The following is a 14,143-nucleotide window of genomic DNA, read 5'->3' on the forward strand; positions in this document are numbered from 1 at the left end:
CGTTTATTTTTTTTATCTGTGCAATAACTGTGATACAGGGCTGTCAAATTGCAAAGTCTGGAATGCTTTTTGATTTGATAAAGAATTACATAAATGTGAAGCCTTTGTCCTGTGGTAGAGCGTAAGAATTGCAACTGTGTGTGTGTGTGTGTGTGTGTGTGTGTGTAGATAAACATTTTTGAGCATATTTTATTTCCTTTAGGATTAATTAATTCAATTCTCTCTCAAAATCAACTATAATGTTATTCACAAATTTGTTCCATTCAGCATTCTTCATGTGTGCTACATTTCTTTTTTTCTAATTCAAATTTTCTACATTTTGATTTGACTGTCTTCAAATATTCAAATTGTGTTTTTGGCTGGGGTGATTTTGTATTTATCGTGCTTAATATTTCATGTTAAAGGAGTAGTTCACCCCCAAAATGACTCTTTTTCTATTGATTACTCACGCCATGGAGAGTAGAGTTCAATAATATTTTTTGTTTTTTGTCACATTCCTAAGACAAAAATTTGATTCGAGTAAATTTACCCCCATTGATTCCGGATGGGGGTACATTTATTGTTATCACATTTGTGTCTTAGGAATGCGACAAAAAACTAAAAATATTATTGAACTCTACTCTCCATGGCGTGACTAATCAATAGAAAAAAAGTCATTTTGGGGGTGAACTACTCCTTTAAGGCACATTGAATTGCCTTTTTGTTGATATGTGTTATACAAGTAAACTGACCTTTCCTGAGCTTTTTCTGAATGGAAATCCAATAACTGAAAGATTAAGAAGCAAGACAAGTATTCTCTGAATGCTAAATGTAGGTAAACAACCATCACATACTAAGAGTAATGTGATTACAATTCTATTTTAGCTGAACGATCCCATTATCCATATATGATGAACGAACACTGAAATTGTTCCATTTCATATGCAGACAAAATACAGATTTAATAAGGGCACTATAGACATTTTAAACCGTTTAATAATGTAGTTTCAACCTCTTTACAGACTTCAGTTAATTTCATCCATTTACAGCATTTGATTTTAATGTTTCAGTTGTGTTTAAAAAGCACTGTAGCCATCTTGAATAAGTTATTTTCCAGGATATATTCTTCTATACGTACATCCAAACTGATAATACATGCGTATCATCAAAACAAATATGGTTCTTTAGCTCTGTTTGGCCTCGAGGCTTGGGACCATGGTCACAATTACCATAAATATACAGCATTTTGGATAATCTACATTTTCCCAGTTCGATCCCGGGATCCCCCAGAGTTGGTGTCGAAGTGTCCTTGTGCGAGACACTGAACCCCTAATGGCTCCCGGTGAGCAGGTTGGTGCCTTGCATGGTTTCCTCCGCCATCGGTGAATGAATGTGTGCATGTGTGAATGTAGTGAACAATCATAGTAAAGGTCATGGATAAAGGGGGCTACAGAAATGCAGTTTACCATTTAAAGCACATTAGCCACTCACTAGTCACTAGATTAAAATCTTGATTCTTACTTACAAACCAACAAAATTTGAAAGCAAGACACCGCAGGGATTTGAACCCCGTCCCGAACAAGTCAGGAGTGCCACCACCGGAGTCTTTTGCTTTTTTTTTTTTTTTGGTTTGTTTTTTTAAAGGGCTAAAAGCAAAACCTGGGGGAACAGAACCCAAGAGGCTTGTTCCCCCAGGAAAAGAAACCCCCTGACACTTTGCTGCTATACTATCCTGTCACCCAAGGCATTTTGCTTGGTCCCGAGGCAGAAACTAGAAAAAAAATAAAGAAAAATAATAATAAAGACAACCGTTTCCCAAACCCCCAGCAAATCCCCATAAAGACTATCGCTGCATTACTGAATTTACCAATTTCCACTCAAATGTAAATGTATATGGACAATTGACTTATCAGTGACAATCATCCAGAGATGAAAAGCACTGGCAGTCGAGGTCGGCTTGTGTCTAACTCTGTTGCTGTAATGAAGAGAAGAGTGACAATGTATGCCCCACCCCCTCCCTATGCCATTGAAACTACTCTACTCAAACATTGCAGGAATATTTGCTTACTATTTAGAAACGTACAAGGCATTTTCAGTAAAACACCTTGGATAAAAGGGGCTATATAACTGCACGTTTACCATTTAAAGCCCATTAGCTACTCTCTAGATTGAAATGAATCATACTGATTATTACAGACAAAACACATTAGAAAGCAAGACACCGCAGGGATTTGAACCCCGTCCCGAACAAGTCAGGAGTGCCACCACCGGCGTCTTTTGCTTTTTTTTGTTGTGTTTTTTAAAGGGCTAAAAGCAAAACCTGGGGGAACAGAACCCAAGAGGCTTGTTCCCCCAGGAAAAGAAAACCCCTGACACTTGCTGCTCTACTATCCTGTCAACACCTGAGGCATTCTGCTTGATCCCGAGGCTGAAACTAGAAAGACAGACAACCGTTTCCCCAACCCCCAGCAAATCCCCATAAAGACTGTATTGCTGCACTGAATTGACCAATTTCCACTAAAATGTAAATGTATATGGACAATGACTTATCAGTGACACTCATCCAGAGGTGACACGCGTTGGCAGTCGAGGTTGGCTTGTGGCTAACTCTGTTGCTGTAATGAAGAGAAGAGTGACAATTTATGCCCCCCCACCCACCCCCCCTATGCCATTGATACTACTCAACTCAAACATTGCAGGAATATTTGCCTACCATTTTGAAACGTACAAGATCTTACTGTGTCTCTTCAGGCGAGAAGGCCTCACTGCTGCTTGAATAACGTACTTGATTTCTGAAAAGAGAAGTAAAGGATACCCCCCACCCACTACGAACGAATGTACTGTATATTCTCATATAAATTGTGTATGTTTGACTTATCAGTGACACCCGTCGGATTCAGAGGTGAAATGCGCTGGAAGTCCCATGTTGGCTAGCTTTGCGGCTGTAATGGAAAGAAAACAGGGACAATTTATGCCTCCCCCCCTCCCCCCAGACTCCCAATACTTCAAACTTCAAACTGCTCATCTATTGAACAAAACAATGTATTTTTTTGTGGCCAAGATAAGAAAGATTTTACACGAGAAGCCAGTTGACGCAAGTCACAAATCCTCCCATGAGTCCCTGTTGCGGTCGCCCAGGCTCGGTAGCGATTTAAGATGAATCAAGAGAAATCTGAAAGAAAGACAGAGTGTTGCCCCCCCCCCCCCCCCCAGCCAAATCTACTGCAATATTCGACAGCGACTTCATGAACAATGTGTATTCAAAATGTTATGCGGGGCTGATGAGCATGCAACATTTTGAGTTACAGTTATGCCATGGTATGTTAAAAAAAGGAAAGATCAAGGGAACCGAAATTACTTAACTTAAGCACCCATGAGATTGTGGTGATGTTGAATTAGCAAGACAAAGCTTGTGGCTCGTGATCTGAAAGTGACTGGATTCTCAGCGTTCCATCACAGGGGTTAGGGCCAGCGCAGATGCCAAATTCGAGACAAATTTAAGTTGAGTAATTTAACCTGAGAAAACCAAAAGGGAAAAGAGAAAACGCACACACAGAGCACACAGAGAGTGGTGGGGAAACGTCTGCGAAGGATGTCAGGGGTTCACGTTTAAGCTCAAGCGCACAGCGGGTTGGTACGTCATTCAGGGGGCACACTTATTTGCTGACAGCTTCCACAGATGGTTTTGCATTCAGAGGAGGCGGTGCAATAGAGTAGAGAGTGACGAAAATGATCTGAAACAAAGAGTGACCAACACAACACACCCAAACACACAGTACTCAAAGACTTCGAGTTCTAGTCATCTTATGGCTTAAGATGCAAAGCAGTAGGGATTTATGGCCAAAGAGGAATATATGCCAGTAAAGCATTATTTTATATTATTTGAGGTTAACATAAAGCCAGTCCAAGAGGTCTGTTTTGCCAAATGACATTGCAGGAGTCAAATTGGATTTGACTAAAGTTTGAAAGATGACAAGATCTTACTGCATACTCCAGGTAAGAAGCCCTCACTTATGCTTGAACCCGTCTTGCAAATTGAATTTCTGAAAGAGAAAGTGAATGGATACCCCCCCCAATCATACCAACAAATAACTTGAAAGCAACACATTTGCGCTGCATTTCATTCCAAATAAAGGCTGCACAATGCACAGCTTACCTCAGCTACACAAATTTAGAACGCAATCGCACAGTTGCACAACTGCAAAATAATTATAAAGTAATGGAAGCCTAAAATGACTAAACTGCCTCTTGCACAGTTGCGCAATGGCTGGTAGCTGAGGGCTAACGATTGAGTCTAATGTACATTTAAAAACGACCTGTCTTCCATTTGTTCAAATTGCATGTCGGGCTGAATTCATAGGGCCGGATGATTCTTGAGGTCTTCTAGGTAGACTGTATTCTTCCAGTCGGCGCGTGCAATTCTGCAAGATCAAAAAGGCAAACAAGCGACAATCCTATGCCCTACCCTCAAAGAATCTAATGTAGTTATCCATACCAACAATGTATGCTTTACATTAGATGACACTGGAATAGGATTCCATCAAATCTTCACAAGAGAATTGCTTCTAAGAAAGCACAGCAGTGCAATTTCTACATTGAGTAAATGCTTTAGTGTCAAGACTAATCAGGGCAGTTTGAGCCCATTCAAAAGACAGTGTCTTCACTGGGAGTTTAATGGATTCAACTTATCTGCCTTCAAGTTCACGTCAAGGTCACATCCATGCGTTACAAAGTTCCAAGCTTCCGTCAAACCTGAAAAAGCACGAGAGAATCTGCCCCGCAAAAGCCACCCAATTCTCCAAAAAGAACAGCTGCATAGTGCATACCAAATGTATTCAATCACAAGCTACGCATTTATTATGCAATAATTGAATCCTTTACAGATAGTTCACTCATTGCATTAGCAATACAAAGCATTGCAACTAATTGCAAAGTTAGTGCAATGGAGGAATTTGTCAGATAATGAATGTTAAGAGAAACGACCTTACGTGATGTTTGAGGCGCAAGCACAACCATTACATAGAATAAGTTAGGAGAGTTCCTGATGGGTCTTGAGTATTGGAAAGCACACAGGGCGGTCACGCAGCACACTGAAAAATGCAAAGGGGGGAAAAAAAAAAGAAGCCTCCCTCCCACAGAGAAACACCCACCCAATTGACCCAAACACACAGAACTCTACAACTGTTGTACCAACAATACAGAATTTCACTACTGCTTTACCATAAACAATTCAAATAAAATTCTGGTAAACCATTTGCCAAAGTAAACATTTAAATACCACAGGGCTGAATGTGAAGGCTTTCCTCCGTAGGGTTGGTAGACAGCGACTTCAAAGGCTTATGCGATTGCCGGGACATTCGACTTAGACTGCAAAAGTCACAAAAAGCAGACCCATCCCCAAACCCCCACATTGCATCTTCAAGAATTATAATTGACATCTAGTGAAAAACTCGTTACCACGCTGCCTGGGAAACCACCAAACGTGTTGCTACACCAGGAGCCCTAGTTGATTATGCTTGGGAGTTGCTACGCTGCAATGCAAAATGTCCGCTCGATTGAGATGTGGTGCACTTGGTTGACTGCCGTTTCACGAGGCTGTAAAGTCTAGGAAGAGATGGGTTAACACCCCACATCCCACCCACCCCCCAATAATGTGCAAGACCTCAAATTACAACACGAACACAAAGTGTATGTGAATGAAAATCTTATAATGGAGTTTACCCCAGATGGGCAATACCTTCCTAAATCCCTTTTATGCAGGAAATTCACTTGAGTCCATCCTATAATATGAAGTGCATTCAACTCGTATTGGGGTTGGCCTGTGAAAAGAAGAACTCAAACACATGTTGTAAGGCCCCATCCCCACCCTCCCCTATAAAGCCCACAGAAATGTACTACACTAAGAATGACTACCAATTTAAAATAAGGGGTTTTCATAATACTACAGCAAGTACAATTGAAGCAATGTACAGGGATGTTAACTCCCACATGTACATTACATGCAATTAATTCACTGCTCACTGTAACCAGTAGATGTAGACGCTCTCTGGGGCGTTGTAGCGCAGGGGAAAGGCCGTCGTAAACACGCAACCGGGCGTACAGGTGACCATCCACACTTGGAGACAACTTCTGTGAGGTAGACCTATTTTGAATTAAAAACAGAAAACGCCCTCTCCCTCCGGCCCGGGGAACTACATCTGAACGCAGGGGGGGTTGAGAAGTCCTTAAGACGTTCCTCTCGTCCGCACACTACCACGACCCAAGGCACACACCACGACCACACTCAAAGTCAGCACACAACAGGAGGGGTGACGCAGGGGACACAACGCTTTACTCGCCTCGCCTGGAAAAGGAAGAGAGAGCTTGTGCAAGAAATTGTGTTCTACAAAAACGTTTCTGGAAAAATTCTGGGTAATAATTATACAGCGATACCTCTACCCGACATACAAACCAAAATGATTTTCTCTAACACTTGCGAAGCTAGACGATACTGTCGTTCCCTTCTCCCACCCCGTCTGAAGCTGGTACCCTCGCATCACTGCCTGGCTGGCTCTGGGACAACTGGACTGCTCGACTGGAGGTGTCCGTCCTGTGCTGCTGCTACCCTGCCCTGCGACTCTGGTTCCTTCTGTGGTACCCCGTCCCTCGGCTGATTCTTCCTGCTCATCTGGGTCCCCACTGCTCCTTCTCCCGATCCCCTCTGGTCCTGCCTGGCTACGTCTGGTCATCCCCGCTTCCTATGGCCTCGCCGCCCACTGGTCCTGCGATGATCTTCTAATGACTAAGTCCATTTTTCCTCTAGGATAATAACTCAGTCCTTCTCTCCCCGGGAAAAATAAAAAAAATCTTCTGTCTTCGCTAAAGCAAACGTACAAAAAAACAATAATCTTCTATCTTCACTAAAGCAATTGATTAACTCTATTATCTTCTGTCTTCACTAGAGCAATCGTGTAAAAAAATAATCTTCCATCTTCACTAAAGCAATTGATTAAATCTATATCTTCCATCTTCACTAAAGCAATGTGTAAAAATAATCTTCTGTCTTCACTAAAGCAATGTGTAAAAATAATCTTGTCTTCGCTAAAGCAAACATGAAAATAATCTTGTCTTCACTAAAGCAATCGTGTAAAAATAATCTTTGTCTTCACTAAAGCAAGTGTAAAAAAAATCTTCCGTCTTCACTAAAGCAATTGTGTAAATATAATCTTCTGTCTTTCGCTAAAGCAATTGTTTACAAAGAAATGCCAATAACCCAAAGCAAAAGTCCACAGGGTTAAACCGAGCATGTTTACATGAGATAAATGCAGAGAGATCTAATGGCTTCTTTTACATTTCAGACCACAACTTGACAATTTCAACATGACTGTTAGAAATATTGTATTCTGAAATGGCTGATTTTTTTTTTTTTTTTTTTTGGAATCTTTGTTCATCTTTTTTTTTTCATTTTTTTTTCTTGAATCTTTTTTTTTAATCTTTTTTTTTGTCATTTTCTTCAATCTTGAATCTTTTTTTTTTTTTGCCATTTCTTTCTTTTTTCTTTTCTTTTTTTTTTTACTATTTTCTTCAGGTCTTTAAGATGTTCCTCTCGTCCCGCACACTACCACGACCCAAGGCTCCTCTCGTCCCGCACACTACCACGACCCAAGGCACACACCACAGCAGACACCACGACCACACTCACGTCAGCACACAATAGGATGATGGGTGACGACCCAGGAGAGAACGCTTTACCCGCATCGCCTGGAAAAGGAAGAAAGAGCTTGTGCAAGAAATGGTGTTCTACAAAAACGTTTCTGGAAAATTCTGGATATAATTATACAGCGATACCTCTACCCCGACATACAAACCAATATGCCCTTCTCTAACATGGCCGACGCTAGACGATACTGGTGTTCCCTTCTCCCCACCCTCTCTGTAGCTGGCCTGGCTGGTACCCTCCCATCACTGGCTGGCTGGCTCTGGGACAACTGGAGGACGACTGCTCGACTGGTCTGGCGGCCATGCTGTGCTGCTGCTACCCTTCCCTGCGGCTCTGGTTGATTCTGGTGTCCCTCTGCTGCTCCTTCCCCGATCCCCTCTGGTCCTGCCTGGCTACGCCTGTGGTCATCCCCGCTTCCTATGGCCTCGCTGCCCACTGGTCCTGCGATGATCTTCTAATGACTAAGTCCATTTTTTCCTCTAGGATAACTCAGTCCTTCTCTCCCCGGGGAAAAAAAAATCTTCTGTCTTCGCTAAAGCAATTGTGCAAAATAAAAAAACAACGAAACAATGCTAATAGACCAAAGAAAAGGTCAACATGGGAAGATGTACTATGAATTCTCTTTTTTCAATATTTTTTTTCTTCAATATTCTTTTTTTTTTTTTTAATATTCTTTTTTTTTTCAATATTCTTTTTTTTTTTTTTTATATTCTTTTTTTTTTTTCATTATTCTTTTTCTTCAATATTCTTTTTTTTCCAATATTCTTTTTTTTTTCAATATTTTTTTTTTTTTTATATTCTTTTCTTCCATCTTTTTTAACCATTAACAATAGATGCCACTTTGTATTCAATACATTTTGGCTGCTCAAGAGAAAAACAAAAATAACTTGTTTGCATCTTACAAGCTTGAAAATACTGCAGGTGCTATTCTTTAACAAGTATTCAGATCAACTTGGATGATGATAGCAAAAACGTATACAAAGCTACAATGTGCTACAAAAGAAAAAAGGTTTCTTGAATATTTTTCTCTTCTCTTGAATATTTTCTTGTCTTCAATCTTTTTTCCCCTCCTCTTAGTTAACTTTTTTTTTCTTTAATCTTGATTTTACAGCTTTTTTTTCTTCTTTTTCTTAATCTTGATCTTCAGTTAAATAATCTTGTAAATCTCTTTTTCTTGAACCTTCATCTTACAGCTTGATAGATGCTTTAAGTTTACACTTATAGCAAAAACAAACATAAAAAAAAAAAAAAAAAACAATAATCTTGAAATCTTTTCCTTATTCTTGATAGGTCTTGATAGAAGTAATTGTTTCAAGTAATAATTTAAACCAATTATCTTTTGTCTTGAATCTTGATCTCATAAAATTCAGTTAAAAATAATCTTGCAACTTTTTTCTTTTTCTTTCATTTTCTTCATCTTGAATCTTGATCTTCGGTTAAATAATCTAGGTAGGAATCTTTTCTTTTTCTTGAACCTTCATTTTACGGCTTGATAGATGCTTTACAATTATAGCAAAAACAAACATAAAAAAATAAAAATAAAAAAACTTGATATCTTTCCTTATTCTTGATAGATCTTGACATAAGTAATTGTTTCAAGTAATAATTTAAACCAATTATCTTTTGTCTTGAATGTTGACCTCATAAAATTCAGTTAAAAATAATCTTAGAACTTTTGATTTTTTTCTCTCTTAATTTTCTTCATCTTGAATCTTGATCTTCAGTTAAATAACCTAAGAATATATTTTTTCCTTGAACCTTGATCGATGGTTTACAGCAAAAACAAAATGCAAAAAAGGATAATCTTGAAATGTTTTCCTTATTCTTGATAGTTCTTGATCAAAGTAATTGTTTCAAGTATTAACTTAAAGAAGAATCTATTCTGTCTTCAATCTTGATCTTCAGTTTAATAATCTTTTTTTTCCTTGACACTTGATTTTACAGCTTGACAGTAGAATATATTTAGTTTAAATGTTATTTGATCTGTGAATGTTGATTCTACAGATCGTTGCTACAAGTGGGAGCCATTTTAAAAAGTTTGTCTGGCTACAGCTACCACCATTTTGCTGAAACTCAGGAGCTGTCCTTCGTCTCTAAATATCTAACCTAGTCAGTTGACTAAGTTGATGTAGTCTCAGTTTAATAAGTTAAAATCTACGGATTAAAAAACATGTCTAACATAGTCAGTTGACTAAGTTAATCTACTCGTCGCGGTTAAAACATGTATAACATAGTCAGTTGACTAAGTTAATCTTCTCGTAACTGATAAAAGTATAGGCATCCATTTCGGAATTAAATGCTGCAACTTGCAGTCTTGCAATCTCTAAATAATACACCACTGTCTCACTGTGTCATTACACTGTAATGCCTTACATTGGCTAGAGTTTGGCCAATGTAAGGCAATGTAAGCTTAGTTGACTTACTATTCTTATATAATAGTGAATTAAAAGTTGTACCTCATGTTCAAATCAATAACAGCTGCAGTGCCAACATTGTCTGTCTGCCATCTCATCCTGCAGCTGGCATGATGCCTGGACGCTCCCTAATCGACGCCTGGGCGCCATTTTGATTTGACTGGATAAGAGAACAATCTAGCAACGTAGTTGCTCGTTTTAGCCTGAAAAACTCGATAAAGTTACACATACACACACCAACTGTAACGTCATCTATCCATAATCGACATATTAAACAAACAGTCCCTTTCATGTAACAGCTGATAGTCTCAACAATCCATTGTTGGTTTCATTAATACTCATAGTTAATATGTAGCCTATAAACATCTGTAAACAATTTAAAGTCGACATAAACAAGTCTCACTTCATGTACTAGACATTTGCCGTTAAGTATAATAATAAATAACCTTCCACTACTTACGACACGTCACCAAGCTTTAGGCCTTACGCCCTGATACTGCGCAGCAACTATTATGTAGGCTACTACCATTCACAAAGCAAAACAAAAAAAGACAAAATGACCCCATGGCTTCAAATAAAGAAAATAAAAAAGATAACTACATATCTTTCGGTTGCAGCTGCTAACGGTACTCGACGGCACAAAGAATGAAAAAAATCGCTATGACCTGCATGAAGACAACCTCGTACCAAAGCAGTGAATGAAAAGTGTGAAGAAAAGCTGCGTCACCAACGGATCTTATACCACAGCGGTGATGAGGCCACGTGTACATCCGCCAAGAAAGTAGAGCCATTCCAGAATGTTCGTTCCTGCTGACTATTTGCCCGTTAGTTGGCATATTGCCGCCTCCCACTGTTGGTGACGGGGTACTGCCCATTGTTGATGCGGCAGAACCTGGGCAGAACTCTAGTAATAAATGCGTCACAATTATCAAACTGAACTTTGTGCCGAAACTGCTGCGAAGCCAAGTATACATGCGCCAAGAAAAAGAAGACCCACTTCGAGAACCTTCCCTTTCTTCTATTTCTTTCTCTTTCTTCTGTTTCCGACGGACTTGCAGATGCCCGTTGGCATCGTTGGCTTACATCTGCCTCCCACTGTTGGTGCCCTGGCCTGGCCTACATGGGTAAAAGAGAGCAGATAACAGTGGTGGAAAAAAAGTACTCGCATTTCTTACTTAGGTAAAAGTATCACTTGGCCTACTGCAATGTAGCAAATGTACTTGAGTACAAAAAGTACAAAAGTATTGTTATCTAATTGTACTTAAAGTACCAAAAGTAAAAGTACTCATAGTGCAGAATTTCCCATTTCACAAGTTAAAAATGCAACAAATCTTTTTGAAAATGGCCGATCTACAAGCTCACAATGAGTAGCAACGCGACACATTGTGAGCTTGTAGATCTGCTATTTTCAAATGTCTGAAAAATATATAGAGCTAAGTAAGTGATAAATGTATGTTTTGTAATAATAATCAAAATCTCGAAAGTAACTAGTAACTAAAGTTTTCAAATATTATAGTGGAATAAAAGTACAATATTGCCTTTTGCAGTGGAGTAGAAGTAAAAGGATTGGAAATTGGAAATAGGCCTTTACTCAAGTAGGCCTAAAGTACAAATACCTGATACCTCAAAATTGTACTGAAGTATAGTACTTTGCTAAATCTACTTAGTTACTTTACACCACTGGTAATCAATAATAAGACAAATAATAAGTAACTGACCAGTAATGATCACTATAATCAGTCTGAGGTCTTCACAGAAAAGTACAAAGCAGTGTTTAGCTCAGAACTCAACTGTTGTGGGAGTTTCTGTATTAGGCCTACTATTAAGTCTCTTTCACCATTGATTGATTGAATATTTTGTTGATTGTTAATTGTACCAAGTCATGCTAACACAAAAAGCCAAGGGGGGCTTTGTTTCCATTGTGGTCCACTGTCCATTTTACTAAATTAATCAGTAAGCCTCCAAGAAGCATAGAAAGTAGGGGAGGAAGTCGGGGTGGAATCTAAGACCAGTTGTAATTTGAGCCTTGCTGCTAAACCTGCAATTCTCTTCTTTCCTACCCCCACGTCCCCATTCAAATTCAAAGAGCCTTTTGTCATGGGAGGCATGGTGCCAAAGCAAAGTGTGATATGCAATTAAAGGCATCTACTGTAACCTAGGGAGGGGGTTCCAGTACGTCCCCACCAAATAGATCCTGTGGTCAACAAACAGACCCTATTTACTATTTCAATTTCTGCATTTAGCAGACTGTATGGTAAACACAAGGTCATATCAAATGCATAGAAATAGTGATCTAGGGACAGGGTCACAGGCTATACCAAAAACATAAACAGTATAAAAAAATAAGTAAGCTCTACATTGAAACTATACAAACTGATGCCAGGTCGAGAAATTGACCTGGCATCTGTCTACATGGAACATTTGGTTCCATTTGTTGAGTTCCACAATGCAACTGCACAATTCTTTAGTGAACCTTTTCCACATTGACTGCACTGAAATGTGACGTGTCGGGCAGCCAGTGTTTACTATTGTAGATGTTTCTCATGCCAATAAAGGCCATTTGGACAGAACAGAATGTAATGGAATAGAATTAAGAGACAACCCCACCCCCACCCCCACTGGATTTCGTGTTGGGTGTGTGTGTTAAATTCCTCAGTTGGGGGATGTGTAGCATAGCATAACACCCCAGGGTGTGTCAAACTTTGAGCTATTCTATGAAAAGTGTGAGTGAATCAATCAAATCATTTCAAAATGGGCTTTATTGTCATGATCAGAAAACTAGAGCATTGCTAACACTCGGTCTGGACAAGAACTAGGCTTATGTCTACATTGCCAAAGCAAACATGACACATTTTTGTGTTTTTACAATCTATGGATTAAAAAAAACGTGAATCACTGCAGCTAGCTAGACTGTTGCAGAGCCTTGTTGGTCATGTGACTGACTGGCGGTGGTCACGTGACTGAGGGCCACGCTGCCTTGTCCACCCGACCGTCCCATTGGACTGTCGGCCCTCTGACGCAAATGTTTCTAGCCAATCGTCTTGCGTGTCTTACCCGGCTGTTGTCGCGGGAACAGCCAAGCCAAGCCACACAGAGACCACCACCAATGCTACACAACAACAACAACAAACAAATAAACTGTAGTGTGCTTACTGTGATAGCCGTAACACTCAAAAGCTGGACACTTTACGTGAGTTCACTGATGTTTTATCAACCCGTACATATGTGTGACTGAGTGGTTCACTGATAAATAGCCTAATCTGAAGTTGTGTGTACTGTTAGCTCCTCTTGCTAAGTGGTCGTGGGCTGCAGTAGATTAGCTGCTGTAGCTAAGCCACTTTGCTTGTGAACAGACGATGACTGTTGGCTGACAGCAGTTGTCAGTGGAGTATCGGCAACATACAAATTCAAGTCAACCTCACAACCCTTTCAGTGGTTCTCAAACTTTTTAGGCTGCGAACCCCCAAATTAATCACATTTGAATTGGGGACCCCCCCCCCCCCAATAATCATAATTTGTATGTTTGTTGAAATTGTCACCATTAGACATGTGCAGAACAGATAGATACCCTGCTTATACAGAGCAGTGTTTTTAGTTGAGAACTCAACTGTTTCTGTATAGCCTACTATAATTTAGTCTCTTTCACCATTGATTGATTGAATCTTTTATTGATTGTTAATTGTACCAAGTTGTGCTAACTCAAAAAGCCAAGAGGGGCTTTGTTTCCATTGTGGTCCCCCCAAAATAATCATAATTTGTATGTTTGTTGAAATTGTCACCATTAGACATGTGCAGATAAATACCCTGCTTATACTGTATGTTGATTTGTGTATTGTGTGGGAGAAAACAATGTCGACATTAAACATTAAGCTAACATCTGGGACTCTCTCTCCCCCCTCCCTCTCCCCAAATGGTTTGGGGATCTGACCCACAGTTTGAGAACCACAGTAAACAAAGACTCAAGTCTGATGGGTGACATGCTTAGTAAATCAACATGCGCTTGGATCATGTGAGCTTTCTTATACAGATACCAAATTGTCCGTCACTAATA

Source organism: Nannobrachium achirus (assembly GCF_963921795.1).
Source record: "Nannobrachium achirus genome assembly, chromosome: 2".
In the NCBI taxonomy this organism is placed as follows: Eukaryota; Metazoa; Chordata; class Actinopteri; order Myctophiformes; family Myctophidae; genus Nannobrachium; species Nannobrachium achirus.